We start from the raw sequence: 25,612 nt of genomic DNA, 5'->3' as shown, positions 1-25,612 counted from the left end.
ATGTCTGTTGGGCAATGTTGGACAAAATCATATGAAGAAGAGCAGGTGGGAGAGGGGCAGATGGTCCTTCACCCCACCTGTATCTTCTTTGTCTAGCCATGTTGGACTATCCACACCCCCCAAAAAAGGTCCAGTTTCTTGTGATATTCCCAAGGAGCATTCAAGACTGGTCTAGCAGAAACTCTGGGGCCTGGAACGAGGTCTGACTTCACCCTTGCCCGTCAGGCATTGATCTGGTGAGTTTCTGCTACCACCACACTGCTGTCCCCACAGAGAAAGGTGCCCCATTGGGCATTTCCTCTGCATGGACCACACTGTTCTCCCAAACCTGCCCTCGCATTACCCCAACTCCCCACCCCACTCACTTCCCATCCCTTGCCCCTTATGTTTGTAACGAGGCTCTGGCCAATTAAGCCCTATTCTGCTTCCTGGTCTTGGGTCCATTCCCAGTGGGTCCCTTTCTGGCCTGGGCCTTGATCTCGGTGCAGCTTCCTCTTTCCTTCACAGTTGCAACCACCTGCCCTACCTGCCGAGGCGCCTCTCTCTCTGCCCTCAGCTATGGTCACCGAGGAAGCTCCAGCTGCCCACTTCCCGTCACCTGCCAGTCAAGTGCAGTGTCCATTTTATTGCTTTTTTTCTGCTAAGAATAGCAGAGTAACAAACAATATAAGGATGTTCCTGAATCTCCAACCATCATGAAGCATTTGTCCCTGACCAAGCAGAAATGTCAGTGGCTGGGCCTCCTCTCCTAGTTGAGTTCCCCAAGCTGTCTTTGCTTTCATATCTCTGGATTCCTTGAGTCTCTTGAATATCAGCTGAGATTACTTTGTCCTGGATATTGTATGTGGATTCACAGGCTACAGGGAGTCAGGGGGCCTTGGGAGAGGGGGAACAGAATTAACCAGTTCAGTCAGCTCAGGAGGACCCCATTAGAAGTGGGACAGCTGTCCCTGTCACACAGCCAAGGTGACAGGGGCAATGGCAGGTCCACACATCAACCCCTGAGCTTCCCAGCAGACCTAGCTCCCTCAGGTTGATGAAGACCTGGTCAAGGGTCTAAGCGTGTCCCAGCAGATGGTATAGATGGCAGGGGTTCTCCAAGCAGGAACACCTATACTATAGGCCTTCAAAGGTGGGATGTCCTTGGGGGCTGAACCTGCCTGAAAATTTGCTTTGCAGATGAAGGTAATGGGATGCAAGCTGGGCAATCTGGCTGTAAACAATTTTGGTAATGCCATTTCTGTAAGGGTGAGGCTTTAAGGTCTCTGAGGTGTGACTTCAATGCTGTCCTGGTTTGGGGGTATGCGTAGGCTTAAGAAGTTAGAATAAGTGAAGTTAATGGGCACAGAAGCTTAAGGATTATCCACCAAAGCAGCAAACTGCCTGTGGCCCTTGGAATCCTGACAATAGGGAAGACAGTGGGAAGTAGGGTGCTCTGCAGACAAAAAAGGGGTGGCAGAGAGTGTGAAAATTGCTTCCGTAGGATATGGGTCGGAGGCAGGAAGGGACTTAAGTGCTGTCCCTGGTTGAAGAGCTTGGAGATATGGAGGAGGTAGTGGCAGGGTCCTGAGTCAGGATAGTCCATGGGGCCAGTTCCTTCTGGATTGTGGCCTGGCCTTGAACTTGGCATGGCTGGACAGAGATTTTGCCTTCCATAAGTGTACTGTGGTCCACCAGCCTCTCCTAGGGAAGAAAATATATAAAATAACAGGAATAGGGGGCGGAGGTGTTGGAATGGGATGGGGCTTTTGGTCTTCAAGGACTAAAGTGAACATCATAGTGGACTAACCAGTTTCCATGCCCCTCCCCACCAAAAAAATTCAGGAGCAAGGGAGAAAAATCCAGGAATAAAACCCAGGTAGAGAGGTAACCTAATATCAAGGCTATGGTTGGAGTGTGGGAGCATTCTAGTTTGTTCTGGAAAGAATGAAGGAGTAAGAGGAAGCAATCATGAGCTTCTGGCTCTGTAACAGTGTATTAGCCACAATTTCAGGAGGTGACTAACTTAGGCTTTTGTTTTGAAAGAAGAGGGTCAAAATTGTTTAATCATCAGTAGTTTGTGTGTTGAGGAACAGGCTCCCTGAGCTGGACTATGGAAACTGCTTGAGGTCCAAGAGGAAGAGAAAGGGGCAAAGCTGGTCCTGTGGGTGCCAGGGGGTCCAGGGATGGAAGAAAGAGAAACAGCCTTCAGGACTCAATTCCTGAGCAGGGAGAGCATTTGATGAGTAAGGTCAAAACAAAGTTCAAGCAACTGTGGGCACCTGGTTCCTGGCCCTGTCCCAAGCCACCAGACACTCAGGGACCTCCGAGTCTTGTTTCCTTGACCTGCTCTGGACCCCACATACTGTCAGGAGGACCAAGATGAAACCAGGTATTTGGCTGCAGAGGTGCCCAGTGTGGGGGTCGCTCCAATGTGGACACAGCTGTAGAGGCTACAGCTGGCTCAGAGGCCAGCGGGAGTGATGCCCATGCCACCAAAAGAGAGACAACCCTGCATCCAGGAGGGCAAGGAACCCCACCCTGGAAACAGCAGTGGGCCACATCTGGGGCCTGGGAGAGATCCTCCATTGTTGAATGAGACTGAACTTTAAAGTGGACTGGAGATGCTTGCTCGGGTTTTTTTAAGCTATAGGCCAAATAAATTTTATTTTCTCTGTCCAAATGTTGTGTTGGTAAATGCTGCAGCCCTGCCCCATCAGCCACCATTGTGGTCATGGGACGTAGCACTTTGCGCTCCGAAAGGTCTCCTTGGCCGGCAGCATCCCCTGGTCCTCTCCAAGGGGCTCCTAAGCACATTTGTGTTGAGAAGCAGAGAGCAGTGCTGATACTGACTGATCCCACACATGATCTTGGGCTGAAACTTCTGTACCCTGCAACTGGGTGCTAGGACTGCAATCTATGATGGTGAGCCAAATGTGCACATCTGGTCTCTAGGGAGCTGGGCCTGGCTGACTCTCCCCATGCCCCACACTGAGCTCGACATCATCCCTGGAGGCTGACTCTGGAGACTGCCTTCTCAGGGTTTCTTTGTCCACCCTTCAAGAGTTGGGGATAAGTCTTGTGGGTAGAGGGTTTCTGGCAACCCCAACCCAGATGGATGGGGAAGTCAGACCAGAGGTGGAGACCAGATATTGTATTAAAGGGAACCTCAACTCAGACTGAGGACTAAAACATGTGATCATAAAGGGCTACATGGAGTGGGGTCTCCTGAGCAAGGGTGATGGTGGGGTGCGGGGGGGGTGGGCAGGGAAGGAGGCTTCAAGGTCTTTCAGCCGGGACATCAGAGGAAGGCAGGAGGAGTCTTCCCAAGGGATTTGGATGGTGGCCCAGGCATATCACCTGTGTCCACTGGGAGAGAAGAAATGTGGACGTGGGCAGGCTGAGCCCTTGGCTACCTTTCTGCCATCCTTAGCATGTCACCAGTATCCTCATGGTCACAAGATGCAATGCTCCTCTATGCATGCCCCACGGGAAGGGACAGAGGTCTGATGAGGCCAACTGAGCCCTTTCAGGCCTACCATCTTCCACTTATAGCTCAGGAGCCAAAACCGCCTCATGTGCCAACACTGTGTGTAATCACTGAGGATAGGAAGGGAGGAGGGAGGACCTTGGGGTTCAGGCCTGCACCCCTATCAGCTGTGTTCTGTCATCTGGTTATCTCCTCTTCCATCACACAAAGATCCCCACATTAAATATGAAATAACAGGGTCACGAGACTTCCTACAGACCCCAGAAGTGTTGACTGGCCTCTTATGGCAACTGGGTGGGGAGCAAGATGGCCGTGGTCTCTGCCACCAGGGAGCAGGTAGCGCTCTGGGAGAAATTATAGCCTGGGGGCACAAGAAGCATTGGGAAGCATACAGGGGAGGTGTAATCCCAGTTGGGAGGGGGCAGCAAGTGGGGAGTGCTTCCAGAAGATGGAGACATCCAAACTCAGACCTAAAGGATGAACAGAAGCAAACCTGGGGAAGGAGAAGGGAGGGCAGCGAATGACACAATTAAGGAGCAGGAAGAATTCAGCCAGAAAGCCGAGTGAGGGCTTTGGCTGGAAAGGAATTGGGCCAGGCCACGGGAAGAGGGGTAGACAGAGATGGAATTGGGTGCGGGCCAGAGGAGGGCCTTGCCTGCAGGTGGTACAGTGGGGCTGGGGCTGAGGGCCAGGCAGGAGGCTACTACAGTTAGGAAGGCAACACCCAAGCTCGGGATGCAGGGCCAGAGATGGAGTGAAAATTCAGAGACAGCCCCACAAAGAGTGGGGGGTTTTCTGCTCTCTTTGAGCAGTGATCGTGGGCCCAGCTCCCTCAGTCCTTGGGGTCCTTGGGTGGCTGGGTCAGATGACAGTCAGGCCTCAGCATAGCCCCTGAGCCTAAGACCCTGTGAGACGCTCCATTAGGAACGGAGAGGATGGTTATAGAGTCAGTCAGAAGGAGAAGGTGAGGCTGGAGAGGGGGCAGGAGGAAAAAAGGAAGGGAGCTTTCCCTTGTGAAATAGGCATGGTTTGTGCCCAGGGCTCTGAGGACAAGCGGGAACTGGTCAGGCTTTACCTAGCAGCTGATCAGAGCCTCATCAGGAGTCTGCCTGCTTCCAGGATGTGTGGTCGGTGGCAGTGGTGCCCAGCAGCTCAGGGAGAGGGGCCTGGACACTGGGGCGCTGGGTGCTGATTTGAAGGATGTGGGGATATGGCAAGGAGGCTGGGCCCAGCAGTCAGAAGCCCTCATCTAGGGAAACAAAGAGTATCGAGTCTGGTCACCTCCTAATGGAGCAGAATCAGTGCGTGGGACAGGCCAGAGGTGGCTTCAGCCACCAGGCAGGGGGTGCAGCTTAAGAAGAAGAGTCTAGCCCTCACCTAGTCCAAAAACAGCCATCCAGTTTCCTCCCTTTGTGGCATCAAAATTCTTTTCTTTGGCCTCATAACCATAATTGCAAACATAATTCCCACCATTTCCTAAGAAAGAAATTTGGGGGAAAATAGAAATTTGTTTAAACTGTCATAAAAGGAGCTAGACATTTACCAATTTTTATGAGTAACCAGAAATTTTCACAAAGCACTTTGTGTTGATAGGGAAGGAAAAGGCAGCAGGGAACATGAGCATTTACTTAGTGCCTACTGTGTGCCTTCTCTCCATTGGTAGGCAGCAACACCCCACTTCTCCCAGCCCCCCAACCCCCAGTCCTTTGCCACTGCAAGACAGCTTGATGGGCTCAGGCACAGCCTGAGCTGAACATGCCCCTTACTCAGAGACATCCTGTGCCTCACCAGCAAGGACAGGGTAAGTGGCAGACCTCACGTTGGCACCTCTGGGCTGTGGGCAAATTCCTAACATTCTGAGCGCAGCACCATCTCCTATAAAATGGGGATAACAAGTCTCTTATAGGCTCTTGACTAGGAAAAAGTAAATGTGCCAAAGCATTGCAGAGCCTAAGCGTGATGCCTGACACATAGTGAGGGCTCAGGAGAAACAGCTTATTAAACAAGAATGGCCCCAACTTAATCTCTCCACCCCAGCTCCCCATCCATCCACACTTTTGGCTATCATGAAAGTATCTAGTTGTTGGGACCTCCCTGGTGGCTCAAGGGGTTAAGACTCAACCTATAAGCTGTCAGCAACCACTGCAGCATGAGTTCGATCCCTGGCCAGGGAGCTACCCACATGGTGCAGCAGACCCCTCCTGTATCGCCCGCTGCTTCCCTCAGCAGTGTATTTCAGTCAGTCTGCCTGTTTTGCTTCCCACTCTGTCTCTGGTGAATCCTCTCACTCCCCACATCTCTGGCCTGTACCCCAGTTCTTGTATGCATAAATAAATAAATCTTTAAAAAAAAAATCTAGTCTTTTACAAACTGCCAACTTCTTTCCACACCTCCTGTCCCTCTGCCTCTTGTTAGTCTCAGTTCAGCAGCTCTGAAATGCCCTTACCCTGTCACACCCTCCTTTTCTTCTCATAAGGGCCATGGCTACCCCCCTGTCTCCTTCCAGATGTCCTCCCACTCACTCCCAGGAGCACCCTGCGGGCATGGCTGCCATCACTTCAGCCACACACACCTGTGCTGTTGAAGGAGGTTCTCCTGCAACTAGGGGCACCAGGTGAGAATGCTGAGACCCACCCTTGAAGCATGCAGGGAGGGGAGAATCCTAGAGGTTGGGTAAGGAGACTACAGCTTGCCCTGGCTTCCCTGGTTCCCAGATTCTGAAGCACTTTGACCATCCTGACTCCCTCCAGTAGCAGCAGACTACACTCAGGAGTCCTCCCACTCCCAGGGAGTGCCACAGTCCCATGTGACAGACTCCACTCTTGTCCCTCCACATGAGTCCCCCATGTTCTTAGTAAACAAGCCCTGTGTTTTAGTGGGGATTGATGTCGTTGCAGCTCCACGGTGCCCCGTGGCAGCCAGGTGTGGCTGCTTGACTGACAGTGCCAACAATTGCCACGTGTGGATTTCAAGCAGCACCTCAAAGGGACAAATGTGCTCCTCTTCCAGCCACTCCTCCTCCCTGCCTGGAAAGCAGACAAAAGAGAATGGCAACCAGAGAGCCATGGCACCATTAAGAACCAGCCCTGGGAGCCCCCAATAAGGTGAGCGAAATGTCTACTTTGTTGAAGCCTCCTCCAGGCAGACCATAAGCATGATGGCCTCTCCACCCCTCTCTCTCTCCCATCCCTCCACCATGAAGCACTTCCCACATGCAGAGCAGGAGAGGGATACAGAAAGCCATTAGAGGCATGGAAGGGCAGGGGTGCCAAGGCACAAGTCCACGGAGGTGGATTGGGCAGAAGATTTGTCAGTGCAGGGCTGGTGGACAGAACCTTCTGGAAAAGTAGGACATGGACTGCCCCTCAGTTGAGTCAACACATAGAGTCCTATTGTGTCCACTCCATGTACACAGGGCCATGTACTAAGACAGAAACTCAAAGAAGACCCTGCATCACAGCCCCAGGGTTCACCCCTGTCAGGCTGATCTGGGACAGCAGTGTGCTTCCTGAATGTTTAACCAGCTCTGTGGGCAGAAAAGCCCTGGGGTGCTGTGTTTGCAGACCTCTGCACTCTAAATCCTCCATCATGGTGACACCAAACTGTAAACACAAAGTACCTGAAACTGGAACAGGGAAGACCCAAGATCAGCTCTCAGAGGCAGCTCCCACACTTCTCTGCAGGAGGCTTCTCATCACCTGTCACAGGTCCCCACCCTATCATGGAGTCTTAGCCTTGAGTTCAAAGGTTTCCAGGTGTTCTTAGTAAACAAGCCCTGCGTTTTAGTGGGGATTGATGTCGTTGCAGCTCCACGGTCTGGTCCCTGGGCAGACAGAGACTGGGCCCCAGAGCCTTCCCACCAGCTTATACTTTGTCCATGACAGGTAGGCCATGGCCACTGGCTAAAGGATAATTGTGGACAGCCAGTCACAAGAACATCCTCTTGAGGTGTTCACTCCCCCTGATTTCTACCATCGCCACTCCACCCTTCCAAGCCTTTTCCCACTCTCCCAAGGCTTTCCCTCAACTTTAATCTCTCCTCATGCTCAGAAGGGACATTTCCACAAGGTTTGGCCTCTGCCCAGCATAGAAGCACATCCTCTTCCTGCCAGGTTCTTGGCCTTGCCCCCACACAGTGCTTTAGCAGCTGTCTCCTTCCTGGGCTCTCATCCCCTCATCCCTGCCTGTGCCCCTGCTGCCAACCCCCTGCCTGTCCCAGAGGAGGCCTCCACAGACTGCTGCTTTAGGGAGGCTGCAGTTCTGTCAGCATTCTGGTGGCTGCTATGAAGTGCTGTCTTCAGGAGAAAGTGGAACGTTTCCCTCAGCCTCCCTGCCTGGCTCTACACTCCCAGCCCTGAGCTGGCCTGGCATCATCTGCTCCACCTCCAGGCAGCTCAGAGACAAGCCCCCATCTGCTGGGTGGCCTGGGGCACTGAGGCTTTGTGACCCCCAGGTAGGACAGGATCTGGGCTCCAGCCTCCAGGTTCCAAGGTGCCAAGCCTGCAGGGGAGTTACTTAATGACCTTGTGAGCAGTAATTACACCCCAGGGCCCGCTCTTAATAACCACGTATTCTCCCTGTCAATGTGACTTAATTGAAAATGAGTAGGCGATACAAGTTGCTGTGAAGTTGGCTGGCAAGCCCTTAACGTGATATTAATTGTAGTAATTAGTAGTCACTTTGTGTTGGAGTCATCTATAAATAGGGGGTCCATTAGTTTAGCAAAAGAGCGTGATTTAAAATGCAAATAAAAGCCCAATTAGACAGATAAATCACTCCTCTTCTCAGCAAATTATCATCTGGGATGGGGTGAGGGGTTGCAGTCACTTTGAGGATACATTGGTCAGTTCAGGGGCTTTGGGTTCTTAAGCCAACTGAGCAGTCCATCTGGGATACTGTCCCTTTAAACAGGTTTACCCAGGCTCCTTCAGGAGGCTGTCACTCTCAGGGCTTCCCACAGATTCTTTATTGACAAGACTGGTGGGCAGGCCCCCATGTAGCTCCTCCCCCTCTCTTCTGATTGGTTCCTTCTATCTACTAAAGAGCACTTTTTAAAGGAACAGCACAGTGTGTCACTAGGTCCTGAAAGAATGGGTTGGAGATGTAGGAGGAGTTTCTTCTTTAAATGCAGTTCACAGTCCAGACAGAGGACGCACATCCTTGCATGAGTTGTCCTATGACCCAAAAGCAGTTAAAAAACAGACTCACAGCATTGTTCTATGGGCAGGCAACTTACTCTCCACTTCTTACTCCCCTCCATAGAAATAGCTCTGGCGATTACAGCAATCACTCACACACACACACACACACACACACACACACACACACACACCCCTCACACAGTATTTCTCACAGGCTTTGGACAAACGTTGGAGGTGGAAATGACTGAAAGTAGAAGGTGGCAGAGAGATGTGGACTCAGCTTCAAGGCCAGAGGGGAGGCTGTCTAGGTCAGCTGTTGTTTGACTACAGCTTCACTTTCTCAACACTTGCTCAACACTTTCTCCCAGGCCTGTGTTTCCAGTCTCACAATTAGCAAGGCTGTTGATATGTGCCTGGGGACGTGGGTGAGAGGCCTTCTCTCTTGGGTCAATGGACCTGCCAGAGACCTTGCACTCAGAGTCCAGATCTGAGCTCTTCCTGCTCCCACTTCTGCCTGCCACCCCCTTCACCCCAAGAGCCCATCACTCCCTCTTGGACTACTGAGGATGGCTTTCTCACTGTATTTGCATATTAATGAGCCAGAGCCATAACATAAAGCAGTCCCCAAACACAGGTAAGAAGAGCAATTGTCCATTCCAAGAAGAGTTCTTGCTCTTGTCCAGGAAATGAGAGGAAGGCAGGCAATTTGAGAGTGTTATCCTATAAGGTTTTCATTTACCCTTGATTTTATTATCCTTTCCTTTGTGATACAATGCTTGAAATAGGTGACAGCATTTGTGATTTTTAATATCCTGTTTGGCAAATTAAAATATTGGCAATTCTATATTGATCTTAAAAATAGTTTTTGCAATTTTGCCAGGGTATAAAATCCAAATGTCTGGGAGTATCTGAACTAGAAGACTGAACCAGGAACATGAGGTCAGATGATTGTGTGTGTGTGTGTGTGTGTGTGTGAGAGAGAGAGAGAGAGAGAGAGAGAGAGAGATTGGGGCTGGTGAAATAGGGATATTTATCAGCAGGGATTTCCCTCTCTCTGAAATAGCAGAAGAAAACAAATCATGGAAAAGGAACTGGAAGGAAGCCTAGGCATTGTCCCATCTGCCTCCCTGTACTACAGAGGAGGAGACTGAGGTCAAGGAGGGAAAATGACTGTGCCAAATCACACAGGGAGTTAGTAGTCTATGCTCTCATCATTGTACATTGAGGGTACCTCTCCTTCCCCACCTGCCCCTTGTCCACACTTTAGCCCCTACAAAAAATACCTGAACAGATATTGTAAGGTAAGTAAGGTCAGCTTTGGCCTGCTGTGGCAACTGTAACTTTTTCTCAGCAGAGGCCATTTGTTTATGGCCAGAAAGTAGAAAACAGTCATTCTGATGATCAGACCAAGTTCCCAAAAGAACGAAGACCATATTCAGAAGATCTCACAAACGCAGGCCACTCCAGACTGGCCTCTGTGAGTGACAAACTTCTCCAGCTTTGACAAGTCTAGCCCCACTTTAACTTTTAACCTTTCCTAGATCAAAACTAAAATCCCCATTACTGAATTCCTTCCCTCCTTGGAAGCAACAAACCACAGTCTGGTGTTTGCTTCCCCAGACTCTCCTCGAAATGACTCAGCACCAATACAAACTTTCTAAGAACTCCCTTTCATAACCTTCCTCAAGATTCTCTGTGGTCCTGTGGGTTGTGTTCTCCTTTGACAAAGCATGTTCTATAGATCTCACTTTTTATTTTTTTTTTTTATTTTTTTTTTAATTTTTTTTTTATTATTATTATTTTTTTTTATAGAGGCATGCTTTATTTATTTGTTTGCTGGTTTGTTTGTTTGTTTTGTTTATACATGCACTGGGTACAGTCAGAAGCGCGGGAGGGTGAGAGAATTCACCAGAGCCAGAGCGGGGAGCAGAGCAGGCAGAAGGACCGAAGCACACTGCTGAGGGGAGCAGCGGGCGGCAGGAGAGGTCTGCGCGCCATGTGGGACCCTCCTCCGGGGCCGGGGAGCAGCCGGGGATCGAACCGGCGCCGCAGAGGCCGCGGGCAGCTTCGCAACCCAGCGCTCAACCGCTGCGCCACCGGGGAGGCCCTAGATCTCACTTTTTAAATTACAGATGTTCTCTTGGCGGTATTCAATATTTGGATATTAAATATCCAACAAATGTTTGAACCACAGAGTTCAAGCAATGTCATGGCTCAGAAAAGCAACAGAATTCAAGAGGACATGGAACCACTGTAAGCATAGACATAGAATATGATCCTTATGTGAATCCAAAGTGTCCAGGAATAAAATCTTGTGTCCTAGGTCAACTACTTTATGACAAGGATGCCAAGACCATTCACTAGAGAAAATAGTAGTCTTTTCAACAAATGATGCTGGGACAACTGGATCTCCACGTGCAAAAGAATGAAGTTGGTGGGCCTCCCCTGGTGGCGCAGGTGGTTGAGTGCCACACTGTGAAGCTGTCTGCAGCCTCTGCAGTGCCGGTTTGATCCCGGCCGGCCGGACGCGAGGATCCCACATGGTGTAGCAGACCTCTCCTGTCTCGCCTGCTGCTCCCCTCAGCAGTGTATTTCGTCAGTCTGTCTGTTCTCTTCCCCACTCTGTCTCTGGTGAATCCTCTCACCCTCCCACGAATTTGGCCTGTACCCCGGTAGTTGTATAAATAAATAAATAAATCTTTTTAAAAAAAAAAGAAGTTGGACCCTTACATCATATACAGAAATTAACTCAAAATGGTTCAAAGAGCTAAATGTTAAGAGCTACAACTATAAAATTCTTAGAAGAAAATGTAGGGATATATGTTAACTACCTAAGATTTGGCACTGGGTTCTTAGCCCAAGCCACAATAAAAAAATAAATAGGACATCATGAAAATTAAAAATGTATGTGCTTCAAAGGACACCACCAAGGGAGTAAAAAGACAAACCACAGAATAGGGAGAAATACTTAGAAATTCAATAAGGGATTTGTTTCTAGAATAAAGAATTCTTACAACTCAGTAATAAAAAGACAAATAACCCAATTTTTAAATGGGCATAAAATCTGGATAGTTCTTTAAGGAAGATACACAAATGACCAATAAGTGCATAAAAAGATGCTTGACTTCATTTGTCATCAGGAAAATGTGAACCAAAACCACAACACGACACTGCTTCACACCCATAGCTGTGACCCAAAATTTAGATCACAAGTGTTGGTGAGAACAATGAGCACTCTGAACCCTCAGACACTTCTGGTGGGAACGGAACATAGTCTGGCATGAAAAGTTAAATGTAGAGTTTCCTTATGACCCAGTAATTCCACTCCTACGTATATAGCCCAAAGAAATGAAAAAGTATCCACACAAAAACTCACACATTTACAGCAGCAGAATTCATAGCCAAAAGGTGGATAAAAACCCAAATGTCTAACTGATGAGTAGAAAAACAAAATGTGGTATATGCTTACAACGGAATATTATTTGGCCATCAAAAGGGAAGACAGACGCACCTTGGAGATAGCATGAATTCACTTCCGAATCACCATAATAGAGTATCACAATGAACTGAGTCAATCTTTTGGTTTCCCCGTACATATAAAAGTCACATTGACGCTGTAGTCTACTAGGTGTATAACATTAAAGGTGACAGACACAAACACAGTTGGAAAAATGGTGCCAATATTTGCTCAACACAGAGTTGCCCACAACCTTTCACTTGTGAAAGGCAGTATCTGTGTAGCACACAATAAAAAAGTACATGGCAATCAAAGTGCAATAAAGTGAGACAGGCCTGTACTCATATATGCTACACCATGGAAGAACCTGGAAAGCATGCTGAGAGAAGGAAGTCAATCACAAAGGACCATGTATTATGCAATTCCATTTATAGGAAACATCCAGAATAGGCAAATCCATGAAGATAAATAGATTATTTGTAGCTTAGGACTGAGGGGAGTGGCGGGATGAGGGGCAGGTGATAGCTAAAGGGTTTGGGGTTTCTTCTCGAGGTAATGACTGATGCAGTGATGGTTGTACTTCTCTGTGAATATGCTCACTCAGTATATTACTGAATTGCCTGCTATGCAACTGTGGGCATAAATTATATCCCAATAAAGCAAAGGAGGTCAGACCCTCCCTTATGGAGGCTCCATTCTAAAGGTCTGCATGGAAGAGATGACCTCATGAGCGTAGTTTCTACCAGACACAGAGAATGTGCTGGAAAAGCACGGCAGAGAGAGGCGAGGAGGGCTGTATTTGGAGCAACTGGGGAACAGGTGTCTGCACAGTCTCTTCCAAGAAACTGGATTTTCAGCATCTTTTTCTCTTGTAGCTTTAATGACATCACAAAATTTACCCATTTCCAATGGATAATTATATTTAGTAAATTTACTATGGTGTGAGACCATCACCATAATCCAGTTTTAGAATATTTTCATCATCTCATAATTTTTCTTAGATCCATGAACTGTTAATCCCATTCCTGGAAACCACTAATTTATTTTCTGTTTCTATAGATTTACCTTTTCTGGAAAGGTCGCATTAAGTGGCGTCATCTAATAGATGAGCTTGTATGTCTGCCTTCTTTCCCTTGTCTCATTTTGAAGGTTCATGTTATAGCCTGTTCCAATAGTTCATGGCTTTTTATTCCTGAGAGTTCTGAATTATCTGGACAAAGCACTTTTTGTTCATCCACTCACCAGGTGATGGACAATTAGGTGGCTTCCAACTGGGGAGCTATAATGAGGAAAGCTGCTATCAACACTTCACATGTAAATCTTTATATGATTTTCTGCTTTCATTTCTCTTGGGTAGGTTCCTAGGAGTGGAATTGCTGGCGTTGTGTGGTAAATTTAACTTAAAGAAGAAAAAACTGCCACACTCTTTTCCAAAATCTCACTATTTTACATTCTGTGGGGAACTGACATTTAAGCTGAGACCTCACAGATGAGCAGGAGCCAGCCACGCAGTGAGGGAGGAGTGCTCCAGGCCGGGCAGCCAGGAGCAGCAGCACTGCGAAGGCCCTGGGCCCTGGAAGGTAAAAGCCCATCTGGACAGAGATTTGGACCCCCTGAGGAGATACGGGTAAGACATTTTATGCTGAGCCACCTGTGAAAAATATGAAAATGAGTCTGTCAGAATGAGGCCCGGGGGGTAGAGTGGTGTGTACCTGGGATGTGGATGATAATGAGAGAATAGGAGCGTCTATGACGTGATGGGGGCTGGCGAGTCAGGGCACATCACAGCCTGAGGAGGCAGCACTAGCTTTGGAGTGAGGCCAACCTGGGTTCAAATTCCAGCTCAGCCTCTGGATGTTGGGCACATTTCTTAACCCCTCCGAGGCTCAGTTTCCGCAGCTGTAAAGAGGACTAACGTCCCCTGCCCATTGAGGTCTGAGGCCTAGCAATAATGTGTCAAGAACCTGGCTGGAGGGGACCAGAGGCAGCAGGTATGTGGGGGAGCCCTCCAAACAGTTTAGCGCAGCCAAAGTGAAGAGTGGGCGGGGGGGGGCCAATGTGAGCTGGACTGAGGAGGGCAGAGGCACATTGAGGGGTTCTGTTTCCTGGAGATGATAACTTGATGTACCCTGGAGGCCGCAGGAAGCCAGAGGACTATTGGGCTGGCCAGGGGTGGGAGGCCCTGGAGTCGTGCAGAGAATGGTGAGTGCAGGGAAGCCAGGAGGGGACAAGTGGACCTGCAGTGACGGTGGAAATCCAGGCATGGTTATGATGAAGCCTGGTGGAGGCACGGGGAAAGCGTGTTAAGGGACCGGAGGGACCATCTTGGTGACCAAATTTCAGAGGAGGCGTGTGAGATGCTGGTCTCCTGGTGTCTGGCTTACGCTGAACACACTAGAACAGACTGAAGACTAGGACAGCAGGCATAGACTGGGGAGAAGGGGATGAGGTGTTCTATTTTGGACACACTGGGTAGGAGGGGCCTGTGGAGAATGCCCACCACACCATGATACATCGTCAGAAGACAGTTTCTGGGCGACCCAGCGTGTGGACTCAGATGTCCTCAGGAGCAGTCCCCTCTGGCTACTTGGCACAGATATGCCTGCTGCCCCTGACCTCAGGGAAGGGTCCCGCTCCTTCATCCACCTTGTCCCAAGCATGAGATTCCCTGATTCCCCACCTCCCTATAAGGTCTCAGCTGTGGCTTTCAGCAAAACTCTGATTTGACAAACACCAACAGGGCTCTTTTGAGGCAGAGTCACTCATCACTGCATCACTCATGGCCTTGCCCTCTGCCTCTTACTGCCAGCTCTCCAGACCTCGGTGTCTGGGCCAAATTGGCCCCAGGACCCAGAAAGCAAGGTTTCTCCCTTCTACGTTCTGGTGTGTCCCCAATATCCATGGCCCTCTCTGAACTCCAGATTTGCAGCACGTGTGCCCACCTGGAATAACCTTGCTTCCAGGATCCACGCAGCAGGTCATCAGGAACTGATGACATGTGACTAAGTCTGGTTAATGGGATATAAGTGTTTTCACGAAGTATCTGGAGAGGAAGATGGTAACCTTCATTGTTTCTTCCTCCTGACAGCTGGAATACAGGTAGAATGTCTGGAGCTCCAGTAGTGACCCTGGGTCATGGGGTGAGGGTGATCTTGGGAATGGAAGCTATACAACAGAGCAACAGGAGAGCAGTCTGGCAGTGCAGGGCCCGTTTACATACTATTCTATGGAGACTAGAATTCAGTCTATGTTGTGAAGGGCACCTCTGGAGACTGCAGACCAGAGTGCCTACCTCTGGACACTGTGCAAGTAAGAGAAATGTGCTCCAATGGGAATGACTGAGGACTTTCATTTGCAGCTGGATCTACCTACCCCTAAGCTCCCTGCTCTAAGACTCAATGCATGGCCTCCTTTCCTTTGCCCCTATTCACTTGTGCCCAGGATGACTGGCTGCTGATTCCCTTTAGGAGAAACCCCGTTCTGAGTGGATTAGCATGTGGCCCCACAGACATGTCAGCCAGGATTCCCCAAAGTCCAGATCATTCTGCCTTATGTCCCAGCCCAGTTCACCTTGTGTTGATTTACCTAGTGCCAACCACCCAAAACTGAGTGGCTTCACACAATTTATGTCTCATGAGTTTTCTGGGCATACATAGACATTTCTAACTTCGGGCCCCCCGCAAGGTTGTAGTCAGGTAGTGACTAGGGTGTGAGTCATCCAAAGGCTCCACCGGGACAGGCATCCAAGATGACTTCCTCTCACAGCCAGCAGTGGTGCTGCCGGGAGCTCAGCCAGGGTTGCCACTGGGTCCCCACCCGTGCTTCCCACAGGGCGGAGCTGGGTTGCAAGCAGTGTCCCAGGAGGGAGGGTTCCAGGAGACCAGCAGGAGTGCCAGCTCTCCTGTTCTAGCAGGCTTCAGCATCCCATCTGCCATATGGTTTGAGTGGGTCCAGGATCAAGTGGGGGCCTTCAAGGAGCACAAATACCCAGAGGCATGGCTCCTGGGGCCATCCTGTCACAGAGAAGAATCTGGAGCTTGGAGGGAAGCTGTGCCTGAGAGACACAGATGTGGCTGCCCTCTGCCTTTGGCATCTACGTGCAAATCCAGAGCCTGGGAATGGATGAGCTCTGTCCTTTGAGTATGTGTGGCAAGAGTGCTGCATGTGCACACGTGGAGGGTATTTCTGAGGTGGCTGTGTGGTGGTGTGACATGTGGGGTGCTATATGTGCCCGCACATGGTTGGGGGCTAGAAGTTAGCAGGGAATAAGTGGAGTCAACGGACATTTCTTTTGATTAGAGTCTTTGGGAGTTAGATTCCCTCTCTACTGCTCCCCACTTTTCACCTTCAGTGCTACTGTCGCTTTCAGGCCTGTCCCTGGCCACAACCACTGCCAGGCAGTGAAGCCATTGCCAGAGCCCACCCTAGGGGAGGAGCCAGGCCCAGGTGCATGGTGAATCTGCCCTGCCCTCCGCACCCCTCCATGTCCTGCTCGCTGAAGTCAGCAGGTCCATGTGGAGGCCCCCAGTGAGGCAGGTGGACTTAGTGGTTCCCCAGAAGCTCCCCAAAGACACTGTTCTTATCACACCTCTGTCCTAGGCCAGGAGGCCTCCGGGGAGGGTGTGGGACATTGTGTACCTGCCAAACCCCTGGGGGTGTGCCAAGGTCACTAAGTTAGGGGTCAGGAATCCCGGGTTCCACTCCCGTCTGGTGACTGCATAGGTTACTTGCATTCTCACAAAAGGACTGAATCAGATTCCCTAAAACTCCACAGGACTGAACCCACCTCTACTCTCTCTCTCTCCCCTCTCTCACCTTGCTTTCCTATTTGCTTTCTTACAGGCAAAACCTAGAAGAGGCAGCAGAGTGAGGATTGGGCCTAAGCGCCAGAGGTGATCTCAGGCAGCCCCCTACCCAGGTTCCAACACCATCTCTGTCTGAGCCAGAGGCCCTCATCTGTCAGGCAGGGCCCAGTGGCTGCAAGGGAGGGAGCAGAGGGGGAGTTAATCTTCCCTGGAATATTAATGGCCCCGTCAGGAGTGCTGGGGACGAGCTGAGCAGCAATCTGCCTTTATTAACGAGGCAGGCGCCAGCTGGAGCGCAGGGGCCCCAGGAGACAGAAGCGGAAAAGCAGAGGCAGCTGGGAGGAGCCAGTGTCCTGGCTAGGAGGGTGGGGCGGCAGGTAGACAGTAGAAGACCGACTGGGCCTCAGAGCCCCTCCCCATCCGCAGCTACTCCATCACCTCATCCCCTCCCCTCTTCTACCTCTTCCTCCAGGAAGTCTTCCAGAAGTCATGCTTCATCCTATCCAGTGGTTCTCAGCCCTGCGCAGAATCGCTGGAGAATTTTGGCAATCCTGATATCCTGTCCATACCCAGAGATCCTGCTTTAAATGGTCACAGATGGTCTTTGTTATGCCTGTTAATATGTAGTGTTTCAGGGGCTTCTAGAATTGAGAAGTCCTGTCCGACCCAGGGGACCTCCTCATTCTCCCTAGCAACTGGATGCTGCCCCCACAAGGGCTAACACTCAGGTGTACTCACTGTTGACCAGGCGCAGTGCTGCTTGCTTTACATGTGCAATGAACCCTCACAACAGCCTGTTGATCGATGGGGAAACTGAGGTACAGAGAGGCTAAGTAACGTGCCCAATGTCACACAAATGTAGGCAGTGGGCTCCAGATCTGGGTTCTGAACCCCTCTGCCAGGGGCCTGGGAAAGGGGCCTGCTCTAGAGAGTCACACTGCAGGTCGTCTGGGAGAGGGCACAGGACACGTGCAGCCAGGTCATCAGGAACTGGGGCCTTTTTGGGAACAGGTGCAATGCAAGCGCCAGGGGAGCAAGAGGTGTGAAAATAAGCCCAGGTAAGCCTGGATTAAAGGCCTACGCAGTTCACAAAGAGCTTCCACCACTTACCTGGAGGCCCTCAAAGGCCTATTCCAATGCCTACATTATTGATGGGGAAACTGAGGCTGGGAGTGGCAAGAGGCCAGGTCAATTTCTCCAGCTAGGGTGGGAAGCAGCTGGGGTGGGCCTGCATGTGAGAGCGTGCTGCGTGCTAGGGGTGGTGCACAGGTGACGGTGTGCAGCTGCGGGAGGGGGGTTGTAGGCAGGAGTACAGGGGGTATGTTCAGGTCCTCCCTGGGCCCACTTGAGTGCCTCACCCCACATCATCCCCAGGTCCTCAAGGGCACCTACTCTTGGAAAGTAGAGCGCTCTGGCCACATGGACTATTGGTTCCCCACTCCCCCCACCCCCAAATATGCTAGCGTGGGGAAGAGGCATCATTTAGCCAGCCCACACTCCACTTAATTATTTAAGCCACCACTGGGACAGAGTTATGAAGCTGAGATTAACCACTGGCCCAATGGCTGGAAGCAATACATATTTCCCTCTCTTTTGCCTTTTTTGTTCACTAAATTGAATCAATTTATTAAAGTTGCTCACAATCGATTTGTTCTGATTCCCCAACAGTAAAGAAGAAATGAGGCATTAGGGCCCCAGGACCCAATTTCACTCCTTAAAATGAACCGTCACCAGCCAGAGGGGATCCAGCCGGCCTGTCTCATGCCCCCTGTCGCCCATCCCCAATGAGCTGTCCCAGCCCCTTAGCTGAGGTCTACCAGAAGATAGGGAGATGCCCACACCCCGCTATGTCCTAAACCCTAGGAATCCTCTCTCATATTCCCCAAACGTTTCCAGTTGAGACCAAATCCTGACCCTACCTGCCTCCATAGGACACATCACATCATTCACCTCAATCAACCGTGCTTTTCAAGCAGGAACTTCACAGGATAGGAGAGTAACAGATGCCTCGCTCCACACTCCACCTCTGTGCCTCAGATGCCACCGCTGGAATTCTGATCATCAGAGTAATAATAATACCAGCTAACATTTATTGAAAGTTTCCATATACCAGGTGCTGTTGCATGAACTCACCGAAAGATACAGACACTATGATTCACTTCATTCTGTCGATGGAGACACTGCGACTAGAGAGGTTAAATGACTTGTCCAAGGTCACACAGGCTGTAAGTGGTTGGTGACACACATAGTGGGTGAACCATCCAAAACCTATTATCAGGCCTCTTTTCTCTTCTTTAGTCTCTACGACTAAAAAACTGAAATGCTTACATTCCCTGCTTCCCTTGCTCTTAGGAGCAGCCTTGTGACATGACACAATTTTGGCCAATGAGCAAGAGGTGAAAATCCTTGGAGCATCCGTTCCTTTACAAATAAAAAGATAAAGCCTAGTTAGAGGAGAACACTTTCCCCTCCCCTTTGCCCCTCCCCTTCCCTTTTCAAGGGTAGGTACCCTTGGGGACCTGCAGCAGCCACCTTATGACCATGAGAAGGAAATCAACATGCTAATCATGATGGAGCAGGAAAATAGCAAGATCCCAGCTCTCCGGTGATCTCTTTGAGGTACTGAAGCTGCTCAATACTACATTTTTTCTCCCATATTTGTTCTTGGATGAGTCAAATAAGCCCTTCCTTTGCTTAAGCCTCCTACCATCATTTTCTGTTCCTGCCTAAAGCACTACTGCATAATAAGAGTCAAACACAAGCAGTTGGGCTGCAGAGCTCCTGATCTTAGCAGCTTGTCCCACCTGCACTGAATTTGCAGGGGACACACTTGGAGGCCTTCCTCGGTACGCCCTCTCCTCGGTGCCCTCCCAGCCCGATATGAAGGGCTGTTGGTCCCATGGAACTTGGCAGTGGCCTGACAGAGCTCCTTAGCTTTAGACTGGAAACCTTACCAAGAGCCAGTCATGTTCTTTCTCACAAATGTGAGCCAAACCTGGAACTTGGTCTCTTGAGGAGAGTTTTATGGTGCTTGTAATGGCAGGAAGGGATGGAGCAGGTTTTCTCCAACCCGCGCAGATAGGTTAAAGGAGAGTCCTGGAGCCCTCAGTGGCTTTTTCAGGGTTTTAGTGAGATTCTGCCGGGTACTGGGCAGGAAGGGGGGCCGGGAGGCTGGCAGGCCTCCTGAGCCCCCAGGAATCTTCACTCTTCCTGGGCTCTCCGGCATTCTCATTCTCTCTAGCTTGTTCTCTCCTCTGTTCATTCTCTTCCCTGTCTTCCTCTGATGCTGCCCTTATAAGCTCAGTCTCGCAACCCAGGTGAATCCCACCTACCTATGCCCACACCCTCCTCCAGGTGTCCACCATCAGGCATGCATTTAATCTAATGGCGGGAGGGCAAAAAAGCCTGATACTTTACTTATCCTACAGTGCTCTACCCAGGTCACCCTTTAGGAATGAAGGGCATGTCCCCCAGATGCCGAAGCAGTCACCCCGTCGAAGATCACCTCCGCTGAAGAGAGCTGCTTTCCCCAAGGTCATGACCTCTTTTCTGGGAAACCCACATCCAATGACTAATGGTCCCCTTACCCCTTCCCAGGCCCAGAGCCTCCCAGGAGGTCAGCTGAAGACATGTAGGGAATGGAATCCCACCCTGACTTCTCCCTCTCTTCACTCTTGCACCCTTCCCGCTCCTTCCACAGTGCTGGCCCTGAGAACACTCTTTATCAATGGCATATGTGAGAAATTGCACCCCGGAGACTGGTCTCGTGATCCTAGCCTGGATCTGGAAGGTCCAAAGGCGGGTGGCTGAAGAGATGATGTCGCCCGTGAACAGAGAGGAGGTGTAGGAACCTGGAGTGCAGAGGCAGACTGAGGGCCCCAGGGAAGGAACGGGGTAAAGGGAGTGTGTGCTTTCCAGCCACAGGGCCAGCTACTCATTGAAGCCACTGAATTCTGTGAGATGCCCTGATTCCTCAAAATACCCCCACTATGTGGAGCTAGCTTGAGTGGGTTTCTTTTTTTTTAAGATTTATTTTTATTTATTTATGCATATAAGAACTGGATGCAGGCCAGAAATGGGGAGCAGAACAGACAGATCTACTGAAATACACTGCTGAGGGGACCAGTGGGCGAGACAGGAGAGGTCTGCTGTGCCATGTGGGTCAGCTTCCTGGCCAGGGATTGAACTCAGGCTGCAGTGGCTGGCGACGGCTTGATAATGCTGAGACTTAACCCCTTGTGCCACCAGGGAGGCCTCTTGAGTGGGTTTTGTTTTTTTTTTTTTTTTTTTATATAAGGAAAGGGAGAGATTTTTTTTTTCCCCCAAAGGTTTTTATTTATTTATTTATACAAGCACTGGGTACAGTCAGAAGCACAGGGTGAGAGAATTCACCAGCGGGGAGCAGAACAGACAGAAGGACCGAAGTACACTGCTGAGGGGAGCAGCGGGCTGCAGGAGAGGTCTGCGCTCCATGTGGGACCCTCTCCCGGAGGCTGGGGATCAAACCGGCGCCACAGAGGCTGTGGGCAGCTTCACAGCCCAGCGCTCAACAGCTGTGCCACCAGGGGAGGCCCCTTGAGTGGGTTTCTATTTATGGCCATCAGACTAGCCTTGAAGAAGACAAGCCGCTACCCTGCATTTTATGAGTAAGAAAACCAAAGCCCAGAGGGAGGTAACAAGTGTGTGTAAGAATCAACTCTTTATTATTTATTCGTGTAACAAATAGTTATTAAGGACCTACTATGTGCCGTGAACTGTACCAAATTGGGAATTACAACAAACCAACTTAATCCCCACTATCATTGAGTTCACGATCCAGTAAGAGAGAAGACATGTAAACAGGCAACTACAGTACAGGCAGGTAAGGAGCATGGAATCCCTGAGGAGGGGGCATGTGTCCCAGATGCGGAACCTCATGGAATCTTCCTACGGGGGGTGACAAGTATGCCAAGGCCTACAGGTGAACAGTTTCCAGGAAGAGGGGAACAGAATGTGAAAAGTCTCAGAACTGCAAGGAAGTGGTGTGGAGAATCCCCAAGTGGGTTTTGTCGACTCAAGATCTTGTCTTAGGGTAGGAGTGGGGAGCCCACAGCCTCCCTGACCCCGTGTTGTTTCTGGGTAGTGGCCAATCACCTCCACATGTCCTTCACATCGAGTTAGGTCTGTGATCCAGTCTAGTCCAATCAGACTCTCTCTCCAGAATCTGCATCTCTAATGAAGATACACAGGGATGGAGGTGGTAAGAGGTGGGGCATCTCTATACCCCAGAAAGGTGGTCCATGCTACTCACTTCCCCAGCTGCCCTGGGTCCTGTCGATCCTGAGGACTATAGTCTAGCTTCTCCTTCCATTCTGGGACCTTCCTCACTACCACTTTCATAAATCCCCTGTTCTTAACTTTTTCAGAATCAATTTCTGGTGTTTGTAACCAAATAAGCCTGCTTCAGAAATTAGTACCAGGAGCGGGGTTCATGGAACACCCTTAGGGATACACAAGTTACTTGAAATTGGTTTTCATAAATTCATGGGGCCAAAATCAGCAGGACTCTAGTTCACATTATTGGACAGAAAAGTGGTTGCCAATGGTCCACGGTGGCAAGCAGCTAATTATGTTACCCCCTTCCATCACCTGGGATCATGTGCCAATGGAAAGTGAAAGACTCGCAGCTGCCATGGGCCAATTTATAAAGGATGAGGAATGCTGGGACCACAGGCTGGATGGTTGTTCCTAACACTGGATAATTTAAAGCAAGAAAAATGACAGACTCAAATCAAAATGTTCGCCTCAAGGCACAGAATAAAATTCAGGGCCATTATATGACCATGCTGAAAGAATCTTTTATTGCATATAGCCACGGAGTTGAAATTGCTGAAGACTGAACTTAGAGATTGATTTTGAAGTTACTGAATTACGGTGTCAGTTGAATTCACAACCTCACTAAGTCCCTTCAGTGAAAGGGAGGACACTGGTCAGAACATGAGTATCCCGTTGGTACGGTGATTTCTGGGAAGACTCTGTGGACTCAGGGGACCCCTCGAGCTCCAGTAGCTTCTGCCTACCTTGAGTTCCATCAAATCCCTGTTGCTCCCAGACTATTCAGGATCCAGACCCCATGTGGTCCTGATGACACAATGCGCGATGGAGAGAAAAGTTACTCCCAGAAAGAACTGCCAGAGTCACTGATTTATATTTCACAGGTAGGAGGAGGACGTGTGGAAATGGATTTTGAGAGCGCCTTGATCAAACAGAGGGATATAAATGTGGACTGGGCTGCGTTTATTGACATGGGTGTAGTCACCAGAAATTTCTCACTCAGGGTGCTCTCCCAGGCAGTTGGCAGAAGTTCTGACATTTTGCAGAAGCTTCTCTTGGGAACCTGGACCAAATGATGATCCATTATAATTGGCAAAAAAAAAGCACCAGAAAATCCCTGGCATAATTAGAGGAACGAAGGCAAACAGCTAGAGACAGCCACGCTGGATGGCTCTATCAACCCACATCAATGCCAGGGGACTCTCCCTCCCCTCTCCTTTTGAGGATGCTTTTCATGAGACAGGGTCATAATTTTGTCTCTTTAGCAACAAATAATTAGTAACACAATTGTTATACACAAAAGCTCTGAAGAATAATGTCACTAACATCCACAAATCTCTTATCTAACTTAAGATATGAAATGTTTGAGCTCAAGTTCCCCGGGAAGCAGACACCAAGATGATGTTAGTACATGCTGTGAAGGCCGGTAGGGAGGGAGGAGAGGGCCAGGCTGTCCGATGACCTATATGTGACCACTGGGAAGGACGGAGGAAGGAAGGGGAAGCAGAGTGGCAGAGAGCAGTGTCATTCTAGAAAGTTCCAGCAAGGCCAATGGAAAGTCAGCCTGGAGCCAAAGTCCAGTGAGAGGAGCCCCACAGGCCTGGTCCCCCTGGGCTATCCTTGCCAGGCCCAGTCAGCTGCGTGCAGCCTGGGAGGGTGTCTGGGACACCAATCCAGCGTCTAGAGTAGGAGAGCAGCAGCAGGGCCTCTGGTCAGTGACGCACTCCGCAGCCAGGGGTGTGCTGTGGGCCGTGTGCATTTTCATGGCCACAGGCAAACCCATCAAACCTGCCATTGACCATTACTTCCTAAGTCTTTCAAATGGGCTCTGTTGTAGTCCAGAATCCTGGCAAAAGGATGGCTGTTGCTATGATCTTCAGGTGGATGGGAGAAGCTTCGATGGCCCAGCCCAGGGAAATGGAGGGTGTGGCCATCATCTCATAGGCAGAGCCTGCTGGCCTGGGGCTACCCCAAGCCATCTGGGGACAGAGAGCCTTGGGTGATGGATCAAGGGTCCTGTGGAATGAAATAAGCTTCCCACTGAGGTCCCACCTGGTTCTACAACCAAAATCCTCTAAGTCTGGTGAATAATGGGCTCTCTAGAGCCCTGTAGCTGCAACAGGATCCCAGCGCAGGGTTGATTGGGACCCAGAACCTCTCCAGTGCAGGGCTGAGCAGAGCCTTCAGGCAGGATCCTGCTACAACAGCACAGGGAGATTGTGATGCGTCTTCCATAGAAGATCCCCCAAGGGAAGCTTCTGTCCTTGACCCGGGTTGCTGAGTATGGGAGAGTACAGGGGATGATTAGATGATTACTGCACTAACTCTGACCCCTGAGGATTCCACCCTTGTCTGGAGGTCTCAGCAGCACTTCAGGAGCTCAAGGGTAACTGTGTACCCACCTGAGTCAGGGGAACCTCAACCCCAGTCAGAGCTTACTGACAAGTTCCTGAGAGGAAATCCAGGGTCTTGTGGGTGATAGAAAACCCACCTCAGCTTCCTAGCCAGAAGACTAGGGCCCATTTCAACAGGAAGGGCCAGGAGGAAATCACGGACGCCCTTGCTACCTACAAACACAGTGAACCAGATGCAAGGCTGCAACCTGGGGGGACAAATCACTGCCACCAAACACATGGAAGATGGAGTTGTGATGATCCTGATGCACCCCATTCTGTCCCACATTCAGCTACCCTGAAAAGTAGCTGAAACTTAGCAAACAATGATACACTGTAAACTCAGTCGGAGGTGACTCCATTTGCAGCTGCTAATCCAGATGTGGTCTCCTTGGCAGAGCAAATGAATTCAACCTTGGTGCTTAGTATTCAGATCCTTTTCTGGAATATGGAATGTACTTCATCTGAGAATAGAAAACACCAAAAGCAGTTTGCGGGCACCTGACCAGGACAGTAGTGGAATATTACTGCCCTGCCTTTGGGGTGCTGGCTGTCTACCCCCTCCCATAGCCTGGGCCACCCCATCCCTCAGTCACCACTCTGACAAGGGCCCTGTGCTCTGAATAGATAGCAGAAAATTGCTGGGGGCTGACAAGAAGGGAGTCGAGCGCCCCAGATGTCTCCACTAGATACATGTGGGACAGATTTGGATTTGGCACCAGAGGGAGGAACCCACAGGTCTGTTGTCTGAGTGATACAACCGAAGACCCCCAGCAGATGCCTGAAATTGAGGATAGTTCCGACCCCTGTATATATCCGATGTCTTTTCCTATACCTACTTACCTGCGGTAAAGTGTAACTTATAAATTAGGCAATTAGTGAGAGATTAACAACAATAAATTAACAATAAAATAGAGCAGTCATAACAATACACTGAAATAAAAGTAACATGAATGTGGCCTCTCTCAAAATAGCGTATTGTATAGCTTATTATACGCAATATTTTCCATCCACAGTTCACAGTGTTAACTGAA

Source organism: Talpa europaea (assembly GCF_964194135.1).
Source record: "Talpa europaea genome assembly, chromosome: 2".
Taxonomy (NCBI): Eukaryota; Metazoa; Chordata; class Mammalia; order Eulipotyphla; family Talpidae; genus Talpa; species Talpa europaea.
The sequence above is the reverse complement of the archived record's forward strand: the minus strand, read 5'-3'. Positions refer to the sequence as shown.